This window comes from Chinchilla lanigera, unplaced genomic scaffold, assembly GCF_000276665.1.
Source record: "Chinchilla lanigera isolate Chin_1 unplaced genomic scaffold, ChiLan1.0 scaffold00046, whole genome shotgun sequence".
Lineage (NCBI taxonomy): Eukaryota > Metazoa > Chordata > Mammalia > Rodentia > Chinchillidae > Chinchilla > Chinchilla lanigera.
Window position 1 is genome coordinate 11,985,444 of NW_004955447.1, and position 25,704 is coordinate 12,011,147.

The 25,704-nt window shown below is 36.6% G+C and overlaps 1 long non-coding RNA gene across 2 annotated transcripts in view; it reads right to left on the minus strand.

The window, feature by feature from the left end:
- Positions 1-308: 308 nt before the first annotated feature.
- Positions 309-25,704, minus strand: part of LOC102022239 — a 38,859-nt gene continuing 13,463 nt past the window's right edge. For both annotated transcript variants that reach the window (XR_262422.1, XR_262423.1), the window contains 3 exons: positions 19,470-19,509; positions 17,095-17,207; positions 309-500 (listed from right to left, as the gene is read on the minus strand). This is a non-coding gene — a long non-coding RNA (uncharacterized LOC102022239). The remainder of the gene's footprint in view (positions 501-17,094; positions 17,208-19,469; positions 19,510-25,704) is intronic.

Consider the following 25,704-nt stretch of genomic DNA (forward strand, 5'->3'; position numbering starts at 1 on the left):
ACCCCATTAAGAGACTGTTGCCTAAGTGTCAGCAATTACCCAGTGATTAGAACCAATACTCCCCCCTCAAAGAATGAGCTGCATTCTGACAAAGGGACTTGAATTATACCCTCAAACATTTATGGCCCTCCCAGAATATCACAAGATCAGTTATGAGGTACTAATCAACTAGACCACAGTTTGACCAGAATTATCTATCTTTCCCAAGGAGCAATCCCTCAACCCTTGCCTTCCTTTGGTTACTGTCCAAAGTGGGTTGGTGTCTCATGAAGTCAAAGATGAAATTATACACAAAGGAAGCAGGTGAGAGGAATGTTTATTTGAAGTGTAAGAAAACAGAAAGAAAGCATCCAATAATCAGGAAGAAAATCCAAAAAGGGCTGCCATAGTTTGCTGTTTCGAGGGTACTTTATAACTAGGAGCCAGGTCTCTGGCCATAAAAGTTGAAGCGGGATTAGCCTATGGCATTTGGGTATGGATTGTCCATGTTCTCATATGACCTATAGGAAAAAACAGCATGTATAGGGATCAGTACTGCTAAGGCTGATCAACCCTACTCCACCTTAAGCTCTGTCCTTTCTTAGCTATTTATTTATAAACTCAATGGCTAAACTATCTCTTGCAGTTCCTTCTTTGCACAAAACTTTAAAATGTCTATCAGCCCCTCCATGACAGCTCTTGAACCTATTTGTCCCTCCTACCAGATATTGCCATGCACAGTAAAGCTTTTTACTTCTTTCACCACTGCTTATTTCTTTCACTGATGTGCTGGGACTGGTGGCCACACTTGTTCTCTTGGAACTCCCAGAGGTAGGGTTTCACTCTAAACTTCAGCTAACAGAATGGGATGTGCTCATATCGGAATGCAGGAAACTTGAATTTGTTGTAACGTAGATAGCACAACTGTATGAGATAGCTCCCCTTTACTCAGATGAGCCACTCCCCTCCACTGCCCTGAACCCAGGCTGAGCCCCAGAGCTTACCACAAGCTGGTCGGATGAGGAAAAAGAAGACCCCAAGTCTACCCTGGAAAATCTGAAATTTCCAAAGACACAGACGAACTAAAGCTGTGTGCATGACCTAGAGTAAACTTTCTTCCCCTGAAGCTCATGGAAAGTTCACGAGTATGGCTTGCTCCTGATACTTAGAATTCCAGAGGAACTGGAATACTTAGAATTCCAGAGGAACAGAGGAAGTGTGGGAAAGCACGTACAAAATAAATGCAGAGGACGCAACTCAGCACCCCGTCAACGACGCTATCCGCATGCTCTCAAGGACCCCCCTGGAGGAATCTTAGGGCAGGTGGAGCATCGGTGCCATCTCTCTTTCACCAGTGTGAGCCCGCCCACTTGAGGAGTGCTTTTCTTTTAAGAAACTTTGCCACTGTATCCTTGACATTTTATGCCAAATCCAATTCTTTTTTTGCCGTACACAAGAGCCTAGGAACTCATGCCTGACTCCATGACCCATGATAAAGTTGTACTTTCTCAGACAGCATTTTTCTAGTTTATTTGCCTTTTAATTTGTTTACAATAGCATTTTCCAGTCAAAAAATTTGTACTCTTGAACATTCCCCGATTAGTCATTATACCCACGTATTTTTCCTGTACAGATCTTCAGAAGATTTAAGCCATATTAGAGATCAGGATAAAAATGAATCCAAAATCTATTAATATACTAACCTATTTCCTTGGATATTAAAAACTACATTATAAATTATACATCTAAAACACCTTGGGCTTTACCAGTGTTGGGGGAAAAATTGTATGCTTATCTGAATTCCTGACTTACCTTTTAGATATGAGTTAATTGTAAGACAGAAAATTTGTCTAAGGGCAATATTTTAGTACCATATATCATTTGGATAACTTTCAGTTATAAACTTGGAAATGTCATAATGACCTCCAAGGTATATATTCATCTTTCTCTAAAGCACAGAGTGATCTACAACATGCATATTTTAAAGCACTTAAATTAAAATTTTTAAATATTGAAATACTTTATGTAAGATAGAATGTACAATGATATAAAATATGAAATAAATGTAGCAAAGTGAATTTCATCACAAAGGCCAAACAAATGTTTTTTCTGAAAATGAAACACATTAAACATTGCTTGGAATTGCTTTAAGACGATATAAGCACTAGACAATCCACTTGGATCCCCATCGGTCCCTCTCTCAGACAGAAGCTTTCTTTCCCTCAACAAAAATATTCTGCTGTTAAAAAAATTAAAAAAGATATAAGAAAATTTTACAGTTATTGAGTGCAAAATCTTATACATTATCAGATTTACTTCTTATAACTACAGAAACTAATGCCTCAAAGTCATGCATATTAATTTTCTTCACCAAACAGGTATTTATTGAGCATAGTATAAGATAACATTGTATGAAGAACTAACCCTAAACCTGGTATGATGGCACATGCTTGCAATACGGAGGCCAAGGCAGGAGGATTGCTGCAAGTTTGAAGTCAGCCTGGCCTACATAGTGTTCAAGGCCAGCCTGAATTACATAGAGAGGCCTTGCCTCAAAACAAAACAAAACAAAACAAAACAGCAACTAACTGTAACCTCCTTCCTTTTATAAAACTACAGAAAAATGACAAAGTGAGAGTTATCAATGGATTATATACTTGGCTATAAAGTGAAATCTACAGAATAAGCATAGTAGCTGCTAAGAAAAAAATCTAGGATTTTGATCCCACTTGAATGGTCAAGCTTATCATGTGACTGGTGTGTTAAAACCAGATTCCTCCACATAAAGGAAGCTCCTAAAGCTATGATCCAGTCCTTAAATGTCTAGAGTACCCATGAGATGATAGCATTGAATGCAATCCCCATACACAGGGAAGCAGCAGCCTTTGGGTAGGGAAATGACAAATTCAAGATAGTCTTTTCAGTAGAGTATGTAATTTGTCACCCAATATAGATGTGAGAGTGAAAGAAAGGCTATTAAAAATTATGTCTAGAGAATAGGATAGACCTGAACTCCTAAGAATGTTCTAGACAAAGTATAACTAATAGTCATTCCATTGATCATTGTGGGAAAGGTTTTGCTGACCTCTCAACAAAGACAGAAAACACCAGCCTGAAGCAAATGCTTTCTTTTACTGCTGCAGCTTCAAGAAATTCATATTCTTGCTCCTTTTATCATCCAACTGTAAGCCTCGACTCTTAGGAGATTTGTGATGGAGCAAATGCTAGCAGGATCCACTGTCTTATTCTATCTTATGGGAAAGATAAACAAGTGAACAATCCCAGAAGCACAGACATAACTTTTCAGACATCCCTGGTGGAGGTCACAGCAGCACCAGGTAGACTCCAGTTCACAATGCTTGAGTGGAAAATATCATCCTAAAATGTATAATATTAATAACGCCAGGATATTGTCATTACATGGATGACTTCTTTTAAATTTCATGGAACTTTGACTACCATAAGGTCTCAGAGTATCAGGAGTGACATGTAATCTTGAAATCTTGATTTGTGGGGAATGCCACCAGGCATTGCAAGCATGACACCCTGACCAATACCATCCCTTACCATCTGCTCTGTAGCATCCTTCCAGATTTGCTCCTGCACATGGACATGAGCATTACAAAAAACTGAGAAGTCTAATTTCTTCAGATACAGGAATTTACTAATAAGCAATGCAGCTCAGGAAATTCTTTCATAAATATAAAATGTTGCCATGTGTAGATTCAAATACAGATACATAATTGGTGTCATACATTACACATGGTCTCTGAATTGGATTGGAAAGTAGGAAATAGATTATGTGATGATGTTTTGATATCAGTTAACATTATGTGAGTTTTCGTTGATTTGTTATTTAACCAATGTTGGATTTTGATATGTATTATGTTGATATTATATTCATCTAGTTCCCACACACAAAATAGTGAATCAACTCCCCAGGACCCCTTCAGTGACACAGCTTGTTCTTGCTTTGCATCTGAAAACAACTACACTTATACAATTAGTTGAATTTACTTGCTTCTGCTGCATGTATTTGTCCTGTATTATAATGCATAATAAATATAAACAAATAGTTACACATTAAAATAAATTTTAAGGAGGAAATATTAAATGCTTTTATGCACCTTTTAATGTTTAAATGCTCAGAATTACTTGGCGGTATATAAATTGCTTTCTGAGCCCTTTAACTGTTTCAAAATAATTTGGGTTAAGCAATTACCAATAAACAGTATACGAAATTATGGAATCCCACTGTATATGAATATTGACACTAAGTGCCCTATAGACTTGGGAAGAAACATCATTTGAAGTACTTCGCAATATGCAATCAACAAAAAAAAGCAAAGCCCAAATGAATTCCACTTTGGCTATGACCAAAAATATATTTGCATAGATAAGAATAAAAATAATTACATAAATCTACATCAGAAGTTCTTTGGCTAGAAACATCTGAGAAAAAACATGATTTCTACCTGAATATTATGACTTGTAAGATTTTTGTTGCTCAATATTGACATAGGTAAAGAAATGAGTATATAAAGCTAATCAAAAATATCTCACACACAGCGCCTGCCTGGCAAGTGCAAGGTCATAAGTTTGATTCCCAGTACCGGAAATAAACAACAACAACAAAAAATCTCACACAAAATTTTTAAGGAAGCAGTCCTCATGGACTAATATCTTTGTAGCTTGACAAGATAGGGTATAATATTGTTTTGTATTATATTTTCTTCATCAAACATGTATATCTGTGATCTAATTAATGCCAAATGCAAGGAAAGTGTGATAGAAAGTGTACATATGTATGAAGTTATATGTGCAAGACTGGCCACAAAGGGCATGAAATACCTTTCCTCCTTATTGTACTCTCTTTTAAACACTTCAAAATTATCTGTACATCAGCAGTACTTTTTCTTCTATGAATCTCTCTAAGATAAACAGTAATTGAAAAATGTAGTGTGCATTTAACTTAAAAATTGTTACAGTGAGCAACACCCTGCCATTAACACCCTTCAAAGTACTCTGTCACTTCAGATACACTTATCCCATGATTTTTACCACTTCCTTCCTGAGTGTCATTAGTTACAGCACTGTGGCTTCGTTGATGTCCTGAATCCACTCAAAATGCTCACTTTTCATGGTGCTTTGACTCTGGGGAACAGACAGAAGTTGCATGGTCCCAGATCTGGCAAATAAGGTGAATGAGACAGCCGAGGACACACTGCAACGTCTTCACAAGCCTGCCTTTCAATGGACAGTACATCGCAGCAACATTCACAGGATTTTTTATCATACACAGAAAATTCACTTTTGAAAGAAGACTTCCAGAGCTGCTTCAGAAAGTGCCAAGAACATTAGGATAAATGTAATTGAAGTAAGGGGGGGATATTTGGAGCAGAATTAATGGCAATGTGTCATTTACAGTAGTAATTTTTTAATATCCACCATATATTTCCATACCCCATTGTAATCTGATATTTGGAAGATGATAAATGTCTTACCTAAAGATCTCCATAAAAAGAAAAACTAATTGTGGCTATAAGTTAAATGACAACAGAAATTAGATATTTAGTTGAAGTAAGTATATAAATAAATCATTGATTGTATGGAGCCAATAGAATCCTTATTTTGACCGAAAGGACATTATATATAAAGTAGTGGATCACCAAATGATACATTTACCATGTATCACAGACTAGCGTTTGATTTAATTTAAGCAGCTGGTAGACAGTCTTCTGAGCTTAAGGCAGTGTATCTGCAAACTGAATGATAAAAGATGGCTCTTCAAAAAGAAAGATTTAGTGGTTGTATATAGGAGACTGCTATGGTTTTTTATTTTAAAGAGAATAAAGAAACAAAAATGATGCTGAATTTCAAAACAAGATGCTAGGAAATTACCAATGGTTATTATATTGCATATTGTTATCTTCAAAATAGTTGCTCAGATTACCAGACATAAGCATGTAAAATTGATCAAACTATATAAGCACTAACTGTTCTTTTCAATGAACTAATGGAAATTACTAGTACAGTTATCTTAGCTGCCTTGTGTATATGCACATATATTTATAATAATATATATATACTTATAATATATATATATTTCCCTTCCTTCTTTTCTCCTTTCCTTCAACCCTGTTCTTTCTTTTTGAGCAGTTTCTTTCCCTTTCACAATATGTGTTGTACCCTATGGATCTTATTTACTCTTTCAGTTTCTTGCACTAGGAAGACAATATGGTGTTTACACATGCATTTATTTCACTTATGAGTATGGTCTCTAGTTGCACCCACATACCTATAAAACCCTGGAGTTTATCTTCCTTTATAGCTGAGCAATACTGCATTGTTCATTCATTGTGTCAACTTGAGAAGTCTAGAAGCTTAATTAAGTAACCCAGCAGGTCTACATCCTAGGGTGTTTTGGACATACTGGTACTGTGTTAGGATGCTGTTTGTCAATTTGAGAAGTTTAGAAGTTTAACTAAGTGACTCATCAGGGGACCAGGGTCCTCACTTTGTAAACATCCTAAGTCTGTAAAAGAGGAGGACAGGGCAATGGTGTGAGTGCTACACCCACCCGAGGGCAGGAAGCCTGCACAAAATATAAGCAAGGGAAAGAGGCTTGCTCTTCCCTTTCTTGTTCTTGCTACTTTTGCTGTTTTCCACTGACATGAGCTGTCGCCCCTCACCAGGCTACCCTTCCTTGGAGCCAGCTGATTATGGACTGAAACATCCATGAACTCTGAGTGAAATAAACCTTTGCTTCTTTAACTTTAGGAGTCTGGCATCTTGTCTCAGCAATTAGGGAAAAGTAACCTAGGCAAAGACAAATATAAATATTTCACAATTACATTTCATTTTTATTCCTGGCTACAGCGCAAGATGTACGACCCCCATATCCTCTCTGTGACTGAGGAAGAGGCTTTGGCTATATCCCTCAGGGAATATAGGAATGTTGGATCACACTTAGATCTCTGACAAAATGTGCAAAAGATATAAAGCAGAGGACTGGAGAAAGATATGCCTAGCTGGCTGTAGATTTCTTTTTCTCCATTGACATCTATAAAACAAAGACTGCTTTTACTTCTTTTGCTCAATATGAATTCAGCAGATTCTTTTTCATTGTATTATATCCACTGATTACCCAATCAGACAAATTGGTGACTAATTATTACTATCTCAGCTGTTCAACCTTACTTAAGAAAGTAATTTAACAAATATTAGAATTTAAAATATGTCTGTGGTACAAATTTGTCATCTCTGATCATTTACTCAAAAGAACATATTCCCAGTCAAAGGTACTTCAGATGAATACTTCTTTTACTTTTTTAAACATGAAGTAATCATTTTATGAAAATCTTCACTTATTTTCCCATGTGGAAGTTCACAATTGCTCTTTTCCTTCCTTCTGAAAGAAAAATTATAGTAACCAAGCTTTAAAAAATCTTCAGCATGTAATGTGAAATACAGCTGAATTATAAAATATTGTTTTAATGCATGGAAATATAAGTGTTACACCAAAATTAGGTAAGAATGGATTTATAGCACACATAAAATGTAGAGTTAGAAACCTGTGGGTTTAGGTCTTGACTTTCCAACTTACAAGCTATGAATATGCGTAAAGGATTTACATGGTTTTGGAGCTGTATATCACCTTTCACAAAATTTGACCTATGTTTACTTTGAAAGGTTGCTGTTAGAAATACAGATAATATGTACAAAGCTCACTAAGAGTACTTAGTAAATCATCTGCAAATGGTAGCTATTTTATTATTTTAAATTTTCACTATTTGAAGACAATATTTTTTATGTAATATTTTAAATATATTTTATATTTAAAATAAGTCTAAAAAGTAGTTAAGTCTTTATTACCCATCTATAGGAATTTTTGCAAGTATATATTTTCCTTCATATCCAATTTAAGCAGCATTCAAAGTATAGTTGGCACAGCCTGTCCCTGTTTTACTGTTGCAAAGATCATGTGGCTCTACCACACAGGGAAGCTGCATCTGATAACAGATCCCTCAGGTATCTCTATTCTATGCATGAACATCTGAATTTAGAGATATGATTTATTCTTGGGGTCAGACCTATTCCCTTTTCCTTGAGCCTTGCAGATGTGTTTTCTATGTATGAGTTCATTTGAAGAATAAAGGAAAATTTATTCCCTTTCACAGAACTAATAATTGCTACACTAAAAATACCTGCAACCAACAAGAGTCTCAGTTGAGGGGAACTTTTGAAATATTGGGGACTTAATCCAAGATCCAACTTCTTCTACCACTTTGCCTTGTTATTGTGACACCAATGAGAGACTACATGAGTGTTCTGAAACTCGCTTATTATGGAATTATTCAGCACAAAAAGATGGTAAGAATATCAAAATTGCTATCACACAAGCATAGAATAGGGGAAAGTGTTCATAATATCATAATATCAAGGTTGACTTTCTGTCCTGGTGCTCTACTCATCTTTCTTTTGGACAGCTATAGAGGATATTACCATTTATTGATATAATATTGTATCTTATCACATGTTCTGGAGTCTCGATCCAGAGACTCTATCTTGCAGATTTTGGAAAGAAAAAAGTACAATGCCTCTCTACTGAGAGCAAATGCCATGAAGCTGTGAAAGCTAAGAGTGAAATTTTTTATTCCAAGTACACCTTAAATACGAACCAGAGGTACGGCTAGTGCACCCATTGGCTTGGCTACCCCACACCCATCAGGAGGAGATTTGATGAATATGCAAATTGTGTAAAGCTAATAGGCTGATCTGTTACAGAATTCTTTACTCAGCCACTCTCATTTACTCGGTTGTATGTCTTAACTGTACTCAAATTTGGCAGTACTGTGCTATTCCATTGATCACGATGGGAGACAGCTTGCATTTTTGCATATAGCCACAGCTTATGGGTGCACAGTACCACGAGGAGCCATATTTTATTTAAGTAGACACTTGACAGACTTGCTAAAATACCTTCTTTTTCATTATTATTGCTTAATCTGTAAATATTTTGGGTCTGGTCTGTGGAGTGTGCCAAAGAAAGATAGTGCACACACTGAAATTGTAGGAAATTAAACCCCAAATCTAAAGTCACACTATGGCAGCTACTATTGCTTTGTCAAGATAAGTTCCGGCAGGCAGATGTGGTGGCACATGTCTGTAATCCCAGCACTCAAGAAGTGGAGGCAGGAGGATCACTATGAGTTTGAGGCCTTCCTAAACTATACACAGTGAGGCCCTGTCTCAAAAAAAGGTATCTCTTTGCATTTTTAATAAAATGAAAGGCAGGCATTCAAAAAGATATGAGTTTATATGTATACAGTTGATTCTACTTGATAACACAATTGTTTCAGTACTCACTATAAGAAACGAGACATTGGGAAGTCAGCTACATACTATATTAGGCCCTAGGAAATATATAAGATTTGATTTTGGGTAAAGCTTCTGTTTCAGTACTGATTTACACTGATTACTATTTGTCTTTTATAATCATTGATTTCTTTTGTTCACATATTAACTTAGCAAGTTGAAAGTTAAAACATCCAGAAACAAAAGAGAGGTCACGTTATCGTTATTTGTTAAGAATTTATCTTGCTAATTATTTTTTCTGAGAACTAGAGTTATTGTTCAGATTGCAAAGACAGGGTAAATATCCTAAGTATTTATAAGCTTATTTATGCAAGTCTACCTATGTATGTTGTATGTGTTACAGGAATTGTGAAAACATTCTTAGAATCTGTTGCCCTGCTGACATTCTAGGTACTGGTGCTTACTGCCTCATTCCCTACACACACATGTAACCATGTATACTGGCCTCACCTGTACTTACCTATAGATTTATGTGTATATTTAAGTATTTACTTAAATGCATAACTGTCTTGGTAACTTTTCTCTCATTGCTTAGACAAAATACCTGATCCCCAAAATTAAGGAAGGAAAGGCTTATTTAGCTTACAATTTGTGGAGTGGCTGGCTCCAAGGCAGGTGGCACATGGCAGAGGGCAATAGTTCAGGGCAGTAGGAAAACAGCAAAAGCATCAAGAGCAAAATGGGAGGAGTGGCACCAAGCAGTCTTTTTCCCTCCCTTATACCATATACAAGCTACCTGCCCCAGGATAGGTGTAATGCTCACACCCATAATCCCAGCATTAGACCATGAGTCAACCATAAACTCTAGAAGCCCTCCCCATGACTACATGTGGCTTTGGAAGGTACATCTAAACACAAATCATGACAATGACTCATACTATGTCTTAGTTGTGTTCTTATTGCTGGAACAAAATATCCATCACCCACAACTTCAAAGAGAAGTAGTTTATTTTGGGTCACAGTTTGTAGAAGTTTCAGTCCACAGTTAGCTGGTTTTGAGGCAGGGCAACATGGCAGAGGGGCATTACAGAGGAGAAACAGCTCATGGCATGGCAGGCAGAAAGCAGGGCAGGGGATCAGGGGAAGTTGAGGGGTATATACCCACCAGGGCATGCCCACAGTGACCCCCTCTTCCTACCAGCCTTCACCTCCCAATATCATCACTGGACTAATCCCGTGTGATACCTATCATCCAGGGCCACACACCCATGATCCAGTCATATTCCAAAAGCCCCATCTTGGAGCACACAGACTTTGCAGGGACTGCAGATGCAAATTATAACATAACATATATTTGTATGTTTTACACATATATGTAATTAAAAGCATTTTTCACCAGCTAAAAACGTACTCAGCTTAATCCTTTGACAAATATGTATTTTTGTTTGAATGAGAACTTATATATTCGATAACTACAATGGTACTTTTAAAAACTTGGTGAAACCAGGTATATAGCTCAGCAGCATAAGCGTCTGCCTGGCAAGCGCAAGATCTTGAGTTCGATTCCCAGTGCGACAAAACAAAAAAAAAAATCTTGATGGCAAATAAAGAGGCAGGGTTGAGTTCCAAAAGATTCAAGGTACTTATGGCATCTACATTTTAAAGCAATCAGCCCTGGGCTTCTTCACTGAGAGTGAGACAGTCTGGCCTGGTGAGTCCTGGAGTGATGAAACAAAACTTTCCCTGTCCTGGAATCATTAGGAGCAGAAGGATCATCTAATCTCATGTCATAATCTTTTTAAAAGCATTGCATTTCTTTTCATTTCTTGGAAACTTCAAAGTGAATTTTGTGATGATAAGAGGTAACGAAGTTGAAATTAAGATGAACGTTCCTGTTAAAATTTTCAGATCTTGACTTATTAGAAAGAACTAAGAATGAAAGTGCTAGGACAAGCCTTTTCCATAGAAACCACTTAATTTACTCCATAAATGTATGCTCTAAACTTTTACATATACCTTAAGACATTTAGAGAGGGTTGTGTTTGGTGTTAGACTATCAGGTTTCCCTTAGCAGCCATGTCCTGTGACACTAAATATGTCTCATCTATGTTGGGGTCCAGGTGCACACTACTGGAAGCGTAGGATCATATCAAGAACTGGAATTCAGACATAAGCATGTATTAATAATAGACTGAGCATGATCTGATAAGGAAGAAAGTATAACACAGCAAGGTAACATTTTGAGAGCAAATCACCTTAGGCAAAGAATAAGTCTTGCTAGGTAGGCTAGATTCAACAGTAGACAGAATGTTGGGAAGGAGAAGTATGAGTTTTTACATTCTGCATTTCCCTGGAGCAGCTGCTCACCTGGGAAAACAGGAATTCCCTACTCGTCTGAATGTATGTCCAGATGTTTAGTAAGCCCACGATTCTAAGAAAATGGAGGACAGAAAGCATATGTGGTAACAATTACTTAGAGTGAGTAATTATAGAAAATTCAGAATAAGGAAGATAGCAAGTGAGATAGAGAAATGGGAAAATTTAACTTAGTGTCTCACTAAGCTTACTATAGAGTTACAGAAAAGCATAGAAGATTACTGGGTCACTCCAGACTCTTTCAAATGGATGAATGCATCTCCTGGCCCAAAATAATCCACATAGGGAAAAGTGTGTAAGCAATTTATATGCTGTCCTTTCATTGGTCAGGGACCATTCGAGAGCACACTTACTCAGCCGTATAGTCAGGGCATGGCTCACAGCAGTGAAAGTCAGTTTCTTATAGAATCTAACAGTGTTGAGTTAGATGGTGTGAGTTTTGTTATAATAGATTACACCCGAATGCTCAAGTTGTGGAATGATTCTACTAAAGATCAATAACGCTTATAGGTAGAAAGCATGGACTCTTAATCTCCTATCACTGTGGATGGCTAGTCTCAAAATGATAGGCTGATAGTTCAGTCTCACTGTCTACCACCCGAATGACAGTGTCAGTGTCTGGTCCTGCTGTAGTGAGAAGAGGTTCATGCTGTTGTTGACAGTAGTGATTCATCCTTGCTACCATTTCCACTCTATCTGTGGGTTCATCATCACTCTACAGTACGCTGGAAACAGAAGCTGGTAGCAGTCACAGGTTGAGTAATCCTGTGCCTCTGGTGTGTGAGAGCCTTGCCTGTGTGGGATAACCTCTGAATTGCATTGTATGCGAATCACAGGGATCACATGCCCATTTCCATGGACGCATTCACATAACTTGCCCATTTCCCAGGCGTCAGTCTTGCAGCCAGGCCATTCTTAATTTCCCAGGCATGACAGGCTATCTCTATCTCAGCTTTCTGTTCCCTGCATATGATGTGAATAATCAGAATGTTCTGCTAATAGGATTATTCTTCAAAGTATTTCCCTTCATATCTGTTTTCACAGCCAACTGGCATAGGGACAGTAACACAGTAGATATTAGTGCTAGGTTCTTACAATTAGCGAATTTGCCATAAGGCTCACATCATTTCCTCTTCTACCAGTTCACTGTTAGGATCTTGTCATGGAGCTGTTTGTGGGGCACTGTTACAGAAGAGACTGAATTTGAGAGTATGGGGAGATTACCTGTATCTATAATTATCTACAGGACAACAGTTTACACACTTCTTTGATGTCTAATCGAGCCAGTTTCTGAGTGGACCATTACCACTGTTGCTACTTCTGCCTTTAGGAATGGGATGACATACACCTACGGCAGCTAGCCATGGCTCCCTAGTCAACACACATGTTTTTATGAGGGGATCCTTCTTCATACAGATACCCACCTTTTTTGGAGACAAAGAAATAGTGTGATAGATCACCTTGATGGTTCATGTATCTAGAAGGGGTGATCCTCAGCCCACACACTGTCATGATTCATTATGGATAGTCTGAACAAAACGGAATGTACTGGAACTGAAGTGCCAAGAGAAGTACCATCTTTTCCCCAGTCTGGATATTCTTCTCCTTTCTTCATATTATTTTTGTCATTTACACTAGTATTCATTTGAAGCTGACAATCTGTGAAGCTGCCTCATAAATGAGGAAGAAGAGTGAAATAAAATCTCAAGAGCTTTGCCTCTTTTTAGTGTCTGTAGGACTCAGTAGTCTCTTGGTGGTCCCTGGGAGAAAGTGGTGAGGGGATTTAGGAAAAAAAGGCAAGAGACAGAAGCGGGGGTCAGGTGGAGTCCTCTTTACTGTGTTTGCAAGGGGACCAAACAACATTAGGGGCATTTATTTATACTCTTGTAAAGTTATTATCACAAGACACAAGGTTGCCTAGGGACTAATGACTGAAATTGTCCAGGTAGGGTGCTTTTCTCAAGACTGAGACAGCCTGACTGCTTGAGGCACTCTGGCTCTGTCCCGCCCTCACACATATGACCAATATCCAGCTTTAGTCACTCCCAACAAATGTAAAGAGATGCAAGGTACACCCATCAGTTTCACAACTTAGAGGGGCTAGAAAAGCATGTCCTTGGCCATTGGCTTCTGAAACATTCACAGACCCTTGGTTTTCTCTGGGTTTATTTTTCTCTTGCCTTCAGTGAGGCCTGTGTCTTTCTATGATGTCTGTGAATTCATCACTTTCTCTCGAGTGAACTTAGCATTTTCCATTAATAGGTTGGCACTATATTCTGGTGAACAACAAAAGTTCAAGATTATAGTCACATAAAGCAGGAAAATTCATAGAAACTTTTGTTATGCTGTTTTCTTGCTGGGTGCTAGAGTTTGTCCTCACCAAAACTCATGTTGAAATTGGTTGCTAACACACAGGTGCTGGGACAGAGGCTTTTAAGAAGTAAATCAGTTTTAAAAGGTAATCAGGGGGACTGGGGATTTAGCTCAGTGGCATAAGCACCTGCCTGGCAAGCACAAGGTTGTGAGTTTGATCCCTGGTCCTGCAAAAAATAAATAAATAAATAAATAAATAAATAAATAAAAAACAAAATAAAAGGCAATCAGATCCTTTATAACAATTAGGTTATTTGAATATTTTTCATGCAGGACTAGATTTGTTCTCCTGAGGATGGATTACGTCTCAAAAAAGTGATTGCCCATTGAGGAAGCCTCTCCCTGAGCTCTGCTCACGGCCGCTTTTCCTTGCACTTTTTCCCACAACGTGCTGATGCTTCATCAGCCCCTCTGCACTCTCTGATGGTCGCTCTGGCCACCAGAGGTGAGGCAGACACCAGTGCCATTATCTTGCACTTTCTGTTTTTAAAGCCTTGATCAAAAATGAACCTTCTCCATACACTACCCAATCTCCAGTATTCTGTTATTTCAACAGCAAAGGCTCTCGTAACTGGAAATTGGTTTTGATCATCTATAATAAGAAGAACTGAGAGAAAAATCTTCCATATATAAATAGCTGCAAGCCAAGTGCCAGCAGAGTAGATATGGTGCTAATAATGCTTGCTTAGTAAAATAACTATAATTGGGTGTACTAATTGAATGAATTTACACTTTATTCTGTTTTATCTCTGTGGGATTTTTTTCAATTTTTTTTTGATTTGTTCTTGAAAAGTTCAGATGAGAAAAATTTAATGAAGATATTGAAGTGACTACCACTCTGGGTGTCCAAGATTTTGTTAATGTTAGTATTATTTCCACCCAGGTTTCCCACCTTAGTTTTGCTATGAAGAATGAAGAAGTCACAGATGTTGTTACTATCAGAGCTGAAGACTTTGATCTTTCAGTAATTTAACTTTGACTGAATCTAATCCCAGATAAATAAATGTGAAATCTTTAGTAAGTTGTATGTCAGAATTTTCTCCCCCACAATTAACACACACATCTCAACAAAATTTAGCAGCATGCCCAGTAGAAAATGCCTTTCTCTTGACTACAGAATGAGAGGACCCCACTGTTAGAAGGTACATGGTGATTTGATTTGTCTTATCAGGGATTATTTTTTAACAAAAAGAAGATGTAGGAGTGAATAGGGTGGGCATGTGTAAAGATGTTAGTATTTCTCTAAGTTTAAAAGCAGATCTGCAGCCTTAGTTCTTCACACCATGCTCCGCAGAACTGCTAACACTGGCAGACCGAAAACCAGGGCTCCAAGGTGTCCAGAACGTTTGAAAATAAGCAGCTTCAGTGCAATTACCTTAAACACCTGATAGTTTTGTCATTTTTTTACAATTAAAAAAAATATGAACTTCTGTTAAAATTTTTCAAACCACTGACCTAATTTAAATGTCTAATGTTTACTTTGGTCAGCAGTAATTTTATTCTGATCTTACAATGACCAGATTTGTACCAAATGGGTAGAACATACACTATATTTCATGGGTTAAATGTTCAATGACAATACATGTATACAAAGTTTACACTTTCTGCTACTTTTTATCTATATCCTTTGGAAGTGAGCATGACCAGTTAAAATAATAATCCTGAATATCTGGGGTGCTGCTGTCCCTTTGTCTATTTCAGGCACCATCATATGAGTGGTAGGAAATTTAAAGTTAGGGTATGTCTGTGTTTTTTTTTTTTTTACCTCAGAGCTTTTCTTCCCTTTAATTTGAAAATGCTTCAAAGTATATAAAATCATTTTTCTAACTTGTAATAATTAAGTAATGTTGTTTGAGAGAATTTTTTTAAATCTATATGTATCATATATAACATATCTATTTTAAAATCCATTTTAAATATTATATATGGTTTATTATAATCTGCCTTGAAGTTATAACATGGAAATTTATATTGGGGAGCCCAAATTTAAATTTTTTTTTTTTTTTGGTTTTTCTCCGGTACCGGGAACCGAACTCACGACCTTGCGCTTGCCAGGCAGGTGCTTTGCCGCTGAGCTAAATCCCCAGCCCCTCCAAATTTAAATTTGAGGAGAAATCCATGGGAATAATGATGCTGTTTACAAGCTCTTCTGTATATGGCACACATTTCCACAACTGAGAGAAATATTCTCCTGTCAAAGACGTGTACAGTGGTTTGTGTGAAACTAAGCAAAATGTGAATAATGTGGAATGCAAATCTATAAGACTGACAGATCGACTTAGAATGACATGTCACTGAATTAACAGTGGGCTAAGAAAGAAAGTATCTAATTTAGACAGTGAAGCAAATAACCAACTCTAAAACCAGGCTAAAAATAAGTAGAATTGAAAAGCTTGCAGGAACAAAATTGCAATGGACAGAAGAACAAATGGAACCTGACAACATGACTTTCCTTGGCCTATAAGCATGTGACTGGAGTTATCAAAAGATATCTACAAAATGGTAGTAAAAAAAAAGAGGTGCTTAAACTTGGAACTGCTGCAAAGCAGATAATTTCAAAGTGAAATCAGTTAGCACAGCCTGAGTTACAGCTGTCTCTCACAAACTTGGTCCTATAGAAATTCTGAGAAGAAAACTTAAGATGAAATTTAAGTGTTAATTTAAAGCTTAAGTTTCAACTTTATGACAAGGAAGTTACCTCCAAGTCTATTGATAAATTATTTAACTTCTTTGATTTTTAAAGCACTTTGTATAAAACAGAGACGTTGGGAAAATTGTTGAAGGCTTTTCTGTTCTCAGGTATCATATTTGAAAAATTATTCAATATTTTAAGGAAGCTAAGAGTCAGGCTACTATGTCTGATTCTAGCCCAATCATAGGTTAACCTTTATTCCTTCTTATTTCAGCGTACTTATTCACCAAAAGGAGTTGATATATGTGTCTACCTGTCAGGTTAATTATCAGAAACAAATGGAATAATACATGAAAAGTGTTTACTGCAGTGTCCATTGGAAAATATTTAATATATATAGACACAGACTGACTTACCTCAAAGGAAATATAAGTTAAAATTCTTGGTCTTTACTTGCTCAGTTCCTCATGGTACCATATAATTGATTTTGAATGAAAATGTTTTATTGCTTGACAGAACACCTCAAACACTGAAAAGGAGAAAAGGAAAGCAGAAATAAGGAGTCTCGGAGTGTAGTGCATCTCTAGAAATGTGTCACAAGATCAATTGACGCAAATTGGCACGTAAGTTATTATTAGCATTGCTAAATATTACTCAAACACTCAGAAATTAATGTGGCAATCCATTATTTTTCCCTCAGAGCTCTCTTGTATCCTGTAGCTAAAACATGTGCATGGCTATATATATATTTATGTATTATTATGTATATAGATGGCTACATCTATATGTATCTATGTACAGCTAGAGCTAATGAGTCATGTAGCTTTTGGGTTGTAATCCACAGTGAATTGTAGACAGTCATTAACTATTATGGTCCATTTCATAAAACCTCTTTTAAAGGATAAGGGTATTTCAGTAAGGGTGTTTTGAAATTAGCAAAATATCTCTTCCAAACAAACTCATAAAGATGTAGTCTATATGCTAAAAATACTCTCTATTCATATATTTTTGTAAAATGTATATTTATCTGTTAAAATTAAAAAGGATCCATTTTTCTATAAGCTATATTGTTTCATTTCACTCTGAAGGAACTGAAATGCATTTCCTTGATGTCATCTGGTGGTTTGAAGACAAAATTATGGTGTTTCAAATAATACCACCTAAACACAGGGTATGTGTCAGAGTAGCATCTTCTCCAGCTGCAATTGTTGGTTGAAGCTTTGCTGTTCCCATTTGGTAAAATGGTTAGTTAAAGCACAACAAAATCATCTGGATCCCAGGATAATGTGCTGATAATCTTTCCGCCTCTTTAGCACAAGGTATTGAGCTCAATTCCCAATACCAAAAAAAAAAAAAAAAATCTTTCCTCCTCTTGATGATAATGCAGTAAGAGTTGCTAGGAGGAAATCTCTACATGACACAGATGATACATTTTGAAAATGCTTGTGAAAAAAATGCACCTCTCATATTCTATTCAAAAGTTATTTGACTCAGTTATCTGTTCAAGAGCATTTCCTGATATAAGGATCAGAATTTTCCCTTCTGTGGGAGAAAATTTGCTTTCCCCACAAGACGCAGATTGCTTGCTTTTCATCTGATGACCATGTAGTACATTATTAGCCAATTTCATTTCATATGTACCTATGCTTTTTTCAGCAAATCACAGTCTATCCCTGTGAATGGAGTTAAGTGTACACACCTTCTTCCGCAAACCCTACAGGAAAGGCATAGCAATAGAAAGACAGGTTGTCAATCACAGTTAGTAAAAGCAGTTCTTGTGTGTGTTTGTGAGTTTTTACTTCAGCACACGGAATACAAACACATTTTGTAGAAAGTTAAAAGATGCTACTATCTAGAATGAGCTGTGCTGCCTTCTACTTTCACTTAAGCACATCTTGAATGCATCAGGGTAACAGACACATAAATATGGAGAAGAATTTGGTCCAATGATTTCAAAGCCTCTGCTCTCTCTGGAACAAGCAGAATTAAATTATTTTCTTCCCATCAACATACACACATCATTTGAAAAGATGTTTGCAATCCTCACTGATGTCCAGTTTATGTACTGCCGCTTCCTGATAGGCTCTGACAGTCCCTGACCTCGTCAAGCTTTGAGGTTAAGTGCAGTGGATGGCTTTATTTGCTGCTATCACGGGTGATTGCTCTAGGAAGAAATAAAACAAGGAAATGCAGCCACAGCTCTGAGTGCTGCCTACAATTCATAGTGCATATTCACCCGCTGATATAAACACCGCTTTCTTTCATATTAACCAATATCTTATAGGGTGCAGTAGGAAAGTAGAGCTTTTTTTTTTCTTTTTCATCTGTATAAGAGACCAGTATTGGTATAAGCAGTGTCTGAGGCAGCCAAACCTTTCCATAAATATGATGCCACCAGAGGAACTGGAAAACTTGAACTTTAGAAAACTATGTGGTCCTGTCTTCTTGCTTTAACACTTGACAATCAGAATAACTCTTTAAGACTATGTCACTGGTAAGATTAAAGTGATAACATTTAAAAAGTCCTATTTCCTAGCATAATAGTTACTAGACCTCCTATACTACTTCTAAATATCATCTGGTTCTTGGGAAATTTATTATGTTCCGTGGTAATAAAGTAGTTCCTGGACCCATAATTACTGTATAAAAATATCAATTAAAATATGCCAGCAAGGAAATAGTTTAGACTTTGATCTTTTGTGGGTTTTCTGTGTAGGAAAAGAAAGTCATTATTCAATTTTATTCCTTATAACAGCATTTAAAACACAGCTGTGAACTACAAAGTGCTTACCTTAGGAAACTTTTTTTGGTGCTTTTCTCTCTTGGTGCATCTGAAATCCAAATTAGATTCACTTCATTGATTAAAAATATTGCTTCCAGCGACTTTCCCAAAAATGTGTTCAGAAATTTAAATTAGGTTAAGTATTTTGTAGCAGACTGCCATAATAATTTTCCAAAGCAATAAAATCAGTTATCAGAATTAATGATACTTAAAATTCATTTTATAATTTTACTTACATTACCTTGCTTCTCTCCTTTATCTATTTTTAAATGAACTCCTATAACTCTATAGTGTGTATTGTCACTGTCCAATGACCCTGGCTGGGGCAGAGAGGACAATGAAAGCCAACATAATTCTTCTGAAACTTGTTTTGCTTGTGTTTAGAACTTGTGTGGATCATAAATAAGAAATTTGATGGATCCTGTAACCTGCTATTTCTGCAGAAATGAAATCCCTCCAAAGTGTTGGGTACCCCCGCAGAGGCCCTCCTTGGGGCTACCAGTGATGGAGAGGTTGGTATTACCTGCTGAGCAGATAGAATTGCAGCTACCTGAAAATTCTAGGGTTGGGCCCTGCAGCTTAATGTCTCTGCCCCTCCAGCTCCTGAGCCACAGCTCTTCCCTCAATCCTTGTTACACTGTGATGACAAAAGCAATCTGTCTTGCTTAACTATTTAGCCAATTATTCAATCTATGATTTAGGCAGCGAGTTCTCCATTAATGAAGCAGGTATAAAGTACCTGCCATGTATAGGTTATGCCATGTATGAGAGTTACTGATACAGAAGAACTTGTGTCTGTTTTTAAGAAGCCTGCTTTTTGAGGAGGCAAACAAAGAATCCTGCAGGTGTGAATCAAGTTCTATCATGGAACAATTGACAGAAGTAGTGACTCCATTTTAAAATGTTTAAAAAGGTGGTGGGTGGGCTTGGTGGCCCATGCCTGTAATCCCAGCTCTTGGGGAGACTGACGCAGGAGGGCTGCAAGTTCGAGCCCAGCCTAAACAAGTTAGTAAGATCCTTTATGAAAGTGGTAAAAACATGTGTTGGAATATAGCTTAGTGTGAAGGCCCAGGGTTTCATTCCAGTGCAACAAAATAAAATAAAACCTTCCAGATAGGTGCTCTTCAAGGTTTTATGAAAGGGTAGGTTTTAGATGCCTTGCTGTTTGTATTTCATTGCTGTGACTGTAAATGGAAAAATTACGGTTAATGATTGTTCAAAATACCTTTTTTTTTGTTTGTTTTGTTTGTTTTTCTCCGGTACCGGGAACCGAACTTACGACCTTGCGCTTGCCAGGCAAACGCTTTTGCCGCTGAGCTAAATCCCCGGCCCCTTTAACTTTGAGGTTGTTTTTTGTTTTGTTTTGTTTTGTTTTTCTCCGTTCAAAATACCTTACAACATTCAACTTGCTTAGTAGATGCTCTCTTGGTCAAATGGCTTACAGCACAGGAATACATACATGTACAGTTATGTGTGCATATTTGAGCTGAGAGTTCAGTCTATCGCGATCATCTCAGAGGACCCCAGGCTCTGTGGGTGTCCCAAAGGAGAACAAGCTGACTCACAGTCCAGCAGCGCATGTGTCCTCCACTTCACGTCTTCCCTCTCCTACTCTGTGTTGACCTTTCCCGTGTGTCTTCTGTTTTTTAGCCTGTCATTTCTGATAGCACTTTAGTTCTCATTTTGGCTTTAGCTCACTCTGTTTCCAAGTCCACAAACCTTTACTGAGATGTACTTGTTAAAAATGTCCCTACTGCAGGCATGTGCATTTGGAGCTCTTATAAAATGTATATGCTGGATGAGGCTTATGTTCCCTTTCATACAAATTCCCAGGCAATGTTTGTTGTTGTGCTGCCATGGTGCACGTGATAATGTCAAGTTTACATTCATCTTCCTAAATATGTATAAAGACATCACTTTCATTCACCTATTGTTACTTTTATTAAAAGTTCACTGTGAGTATTATTATGCATGCTTTGAGCACTCTTGGGAATGTTTAAAATACATATCTGGCATGATGTGAAAATAGTGAGCATTTGATAGAAAATCATAGATGAAAACAGGTTAAATATAATGAGTGCCATACAAATAGCTGAATATTTGGAAATTGGAAGACACTGATCTTATTCTACATTTCTTATTAATAATAGGGTCTGCACCAAAATAAGAATTTAGCATTGGTTTTAATCCTTCTCTATGTATCTTTTTAGACTTTTTTCCCACAAAGCTACTCTTTAGACATGGAATAGTGATAGACAAAATGTAAGCACTCCTTAATTTTCTTATCCATTAATAAAAATAAAATAAATATATAACTATCCTGTTATAGTTTTTCTTCTAGTAAGTCACTGAGTCTTTAACTGTATTCCAATATAACAAATATGTGACAGACAGCATTTGATGGCAGAAACCTGGATTGCGGAAAGACCCAGACTATGACGCAAGGTGTAGTATGTCTGTAGGGATGATGAGGTTGATGTTTCTATGTATACCTGGATGTTCAGTCAATCTTGGTTGTCATGGAAACACAAGTGGAATATGTGCTACAGACATGAACTGTTAAGGTATTAAAACAGAAGAGTTCTTTTTTTTTTTGGTTTTTCTCCGGTACCGGGAACCGAACTCACGACCTTCCGCTTGCCAGGCAGGTGCTTTTGCCGCTGAGCTAAATCCCCAGCCCCTAAAGCGGAAGAGTTCTAAAGACACATTTAAAAAGTATTTCATTTGCCTAGGTGCATAAATAAGCATGGTGTGCTCTTCACATAAGTAATCAGAAAACTACATGATGCAGTCACTCTGTCAAGAAATAATTGCCTGACTATAATAATGAGTTAGTTTGATTAGACTTTGCGGCAGATGATTTTCTGACAAAATAATATAATTTCTACTTAACCATATAGGGCAGAGGCATTGTCCAATTCATCCACATACCCTTAGCTCTTAACACCACTACTAAAGCCTAACAGTCACGCTCTAAGAATGAATGAATAAACCCTATCTATAAACACTGCCGGTTAGAAATTTGTGGTATGTAGATGTTTGTACATATATGTAAAGAATGGGTACTACTTGCAGTGTAGATACTGAGAAAGAACGTTTCTTCCTCTTCCAGTTCTGGCTGATCAAGCAAAGATTTTCCAAACAACACACATCAGTTATTCTTTTACTCATTAAGTGTCATAATTGGAAACACATTAAAATCGCACCTTGGAATAAGTACAAATTCACCATATTTTACTAATTTTCTCCTGAAATATTGTGCAATTAAATGTGACATTCATGTTTTTGCTAGACATCAGAAATACTGCTAAAGTAATGCGATAACTCACCAAATTGTTTTTATCATTTTGCTGTACTCAAACACAATAAAAATAAAGCACATAGCACTTTTAATGAACTGGCAATAATCTAAAGAAATAATTATGTTTGGCAGAAATATTATTCAATTAAGATATTAAAGGTGTCAATTCTGGAATACATAACAAAAACTAGTCATACATTTATATTCTTAGAAAATTTGAGTCGAATATTCAGTCTAGAAACCTGATGCCTGAAGAAAGATATATTTTCAAGAATATTATTTGCTGCATTTCTGTGTTCCTAAAATTTAGCTGTTCATCAAGGGAGAATTCAAAAAATAAAAATATGCCCAAAGTAATGCTTCACATTTGCAAAGAACTTAACTGAACTCTGAATGCCAGTATAGAAGAATGGTTCAAATATAAGGTTAAACAACATTTCAAACTTTACAGCATCCTTGAATTTCTGTAAAAAGAAGCTAATCAATATTCACTTATTCCTTTGCATTTGAGAAAAAGGATGACAGTTCCCCATTTTACTTTATATATAAAAAGGAACTTTTTCCTCTTATGATATGTATTTGTATTGTCCAGTATGGCTGAACTTCAGAACACATTTATAAATTTTTTTATGTCAGTCATGCTAAATGACTTTTGATAAACACTTATGGTTTTTCTAAATTTGTTTGATTGTTAAAGAAAAATTAGTGATTTTGAAGTATAAATTCACAATCTGAAGAGCACAGATCACTTCTAGGTATCATAGACAAAATTACAAATTTATGTGAATCCATAAAAATGAATTTTTCCTATATATAATGTGATTCACATGCCATACTTTCTATCTTTTGGTGTTTTCACCCATGTGATGAGTTTCAAAAGCATAACAATAGTAACTTCCTGTAAGTGACTACTTCAACTTCATCCTACTTACTCATTTTCAAATGATAAACAAATAACTTATCTGCCTACCAAATCTAAGAGTAGAATCTGGCATGTATGAATGAATTGTTATTTCTTCTTTTTCTCATATAAAAATCTATTCTTTCTACTTCTACATGTAACAAGTTTTGCAATAACAGTTATATTATAAATAATCAAATGTTACCTATACCGTAGAAGGGGCATATCAGATTTGAGGGGTGGGTATTAGCATCGAGAAACCACCTTTTGAGATATAGAATGCTTTCCCTGATTGGAACATGACATAATGTGTACATATTGAACCACCACTTGAAACATGATGTAATCTGTACATATTGAACACCATTTGGTACCTCATAAATCTGAACCATTTTTATATCAATTAAAAAATTAAGTATGTAAAAAAGAGAAAAATATATCTGCAGATATTAGATAATAAGTGTATTCTGATCTCATATTTTCTTTAGAGATATTTTGTCATGTTTCTCATTTAGTTCAAATATTCAGTGAGATGATGTTAACCGTTTTCTTTAATTTCCCAACAATAGTTTATGGGGTGCTGTGTATTTAGATGGTTTTGTTTTGTTTTTTGAAATCGGGTCTCTCTAGGTATCCTAGGCTTGCCTTGAACCCACTGATCCTCCTGCCTCAGCCTCCCAAGTGCTGGGATTACAGGCATGTGTCACCATGCCCGGTGGATACTATGTATTGGAAACATACTTCAAACTTTCTCCAGAAACTTCATGCTCTTTATAGGAGTTCTTCATTTGACCTTACTACGAAACTAAAATATATTACTCACAATTATGCACCAATACAAAAATGAAATGTAGTGAAAAATCAATCAAATATTAAAAAGACAGACTAGAAGACATACAATAGATTGTTGATTTCAACGTTACTGTAGCTAACACTATCAAACTAGGTCTTCATGATTTTTTAAATGTTTTATTTTGCTGAAATATAATTTATGCATCCTCAGAACTATGTCATAAACACTGGCCTTGTTTATAAAATTTTAATCATTCTCTTATTGTCTATTGAGAGGTAATTTGTTTTCACTTATCTGTCTCTTCTATTAAACATTTAATTTTTGAAAAATTCTAACCATGGTACATAGTGTGATGACGAATATCGCTGAGCCTAAACAACTGATTGCATTTCACTCATTGTGACCTCTGAGGAGGAAATTCTGGTCCTCAGGTAGTCAGACAATTCAAATGCCTAAATTGTAATAGCAATTTAGATTCTTTCAGGGTGAAAAATTTAAGTATTTGTGTGAAAGTTTTTATTCAAGATCAAAAGTAATAAAAGCTCAATATAGAACACAGGAAAACACAAATCAATTTGGAATTTCAGAAACTGTTTATTAACTGATCAAAGCTTCCTATTCCGGGGGCAGGGGATTTAGCTCAGTGGCACAGCGCCTGCCTGGCAAGGTCGTAAGTTTGATTTCCAGTACTGGAAAAAAAAAAAAAAAAAAAAAGCTTCACATTCCTTTTAGTTTTAATTTAACTCCGGGATGCTTAGCTTTTTTCTAGGTGCAGTAGAATGCAAGGTAAGAAATGGTTAATTGCAGTCTGCTAACTGATATATGTTCAAAATTAATTACCAGGACATTCATACGTGTTTCTCGTTGAAATTTATAGGGTGTTTATCTCACCTAATAAATATAACTGTTTCCAAGTATGCATTGCCTTAACAAAACAAAATTTATGTGTCTTTAGAATCATCCCTTTTGTTCTTTTCCTACTCACTGACTCAGAATCTCTCACATAACGTGGGAGTCTTCAGGGCTCTCTGTTGAGTGAACTCCTTGAGGGAGACCCCTAAGCCACCTTAGGGAACAGGACATTTTGCTCCTTTGATCTCGCTCACTGGGTGACAGCCCAGGGTGTTGAAGTCGCAGGAAGCATTAGCTCTTTCCCAGCGTCTCATCACTGCAGCTCCGCATCTCACAAGTATTTACAGCTTGCACAATTCCGCAACCAATCTGTCTTCTATTTCTCACTCTGTGAGAT